The following is a 1,673-nucleotide window of genomic DNA, read 5'->3' as shown; positions in this document are numbered from 1 at the left end:
GGGGGGGGGGGGGGGGTGCTTTGGGGGAAACAGCTGTAGCTGACAAGAAGAGGAGAGAACCGAGATAAAACTCATAAAAAGAAAACCAGCAGAGGATACTAGCAACCCAGGCACTAGGAAGAGGAAGAGAAAGTGCCCAGGCTATTTTGTTTCTGTGGCTACATTGATCACATTGAGGGAACTGTTGGTTACATTTCACCAACACTCGACAAGCTGTCCCATTGGCTGAGATTTTACTTTCAGAAAAAGCATCATTGTTGCATAGCTGTCCAAAATAATACATGACACATATGATTTGGCTAACAGACTCAGCAAGAGAATTTTCATGGCCCCCCAGAAAGATGGTTCAGTGGTTAAGGGCACTGACTGCTCTCACCACCATCCAAAACTGTAATCCCACATGGTGTTCTTTGTTGTGTAGATATACACGTGCAGACAAAATACCCATATACACAAAATAAATAAATCTTTTTTTAAAAAGGCTGAAGGTGGGGGCTGGAGTGGTGGTTCCATGATTTAAAAAGCACTAGTTGCTTTCTCAAAGGACCTCAGTTCAATTCCCAGCACCCATATGGCAGCTTACAACTGATTGTGACTACAGTTCCAGGGGATCAAAACCCTCACACAAGCATGTATGTAGGCAAAACACCAATGCACATAAAATAAAAATAAAAATGAATAAATCATTAAAAGAAATATTTTAACAAGTTCTCTTGTTAAATTTTTAAAAATTTAATATCTTTTTTGTTTTGTTTTGTCTTTTTAAAAATATAGTTTCTGAAGTTAATAAAGAAATCCTTCTCCTGCAAGGGTTAGGCTAGGGCACTAAATACAGCCAGAGTCCCAGGATCAATGTGGTTACGTTTATGTATCTTGTGAGATACTCTCCAGCACATACAGGAGAATGGCCTTCTCCTTTCCTAGGACAAAGGCTTCCAAAGCCTGGGTGTTCCTCACTGGGCTGATAGTCCGACAAATGTATTGTATATGGACTGTGCTGGAGCACCAAGAAGCCAAAGAGCTGGATACAGGCAGACAGAACTTGTTCACTGGCCTCTGCTATTCATGAAAACATTTGGGCATCTCAAATGGCAGCCTCATAGTCTGGTCCCACTACTTCTTCCATAGTGGAATGCCTGCACTACATTCATGCACACCCGAAGGGTCTTCCTCTTTTGTGACATTTAAAATAATAACACTTAAAACATCTGTCATAGTCTAGAATAGTGTGTATTATTCCAACATGTGGAAGAGAGTCAAGATAATCTGCTTTTTTGAGATCAAATAACTTTAATTAATTATTGTTGGCAATTACATTTTTCTAGTAAAAGCTAGCAGAGCCCAGGCAATATTCAGAGATGTGGAACAATCCAAGATGTGGCCGCCAGTACTTCTATAAGAAGAGACAGATTTTCTGTGTTTCCTTCCTTTTTGGTGTTGTTTTGTTTTGAGGTCTTTCTTTTCTATTTATTTAGAGGCGGGGTTTCTCTGTATATCCTTGGCTGTCCTAGAACTGGCTGGTTTCGACCTCACAGAGATAGGCCTGCTTCTGCTTCCCAAGTGCTGGGATTAAAGCAGGCACCACCACCCACCTGGTTTTTTTTTCTTTTTTCTAAAGCTGAAAACACAGCGGTTCATTCACTGCTTGAGCTGGGGCTGTGGCTTAAGGGTAA

Source organism: Mus caroli, chromosome 2 (assembly GCF_900094665.2).
Source record: "Mus caroli chromosome 2, CAROLI_EIJ_v1.1, whole genome shotgun sequence".
NCBI lineage: Eukaryota > Metazoa > Chordata > Mammalia > Rodentia > Muridae > Mus > Mus caroli.
The sequence above is the reverse complement of the archived record's forward strand: the minus strand, read 5'-3'. Positions refer to the sequence as shown.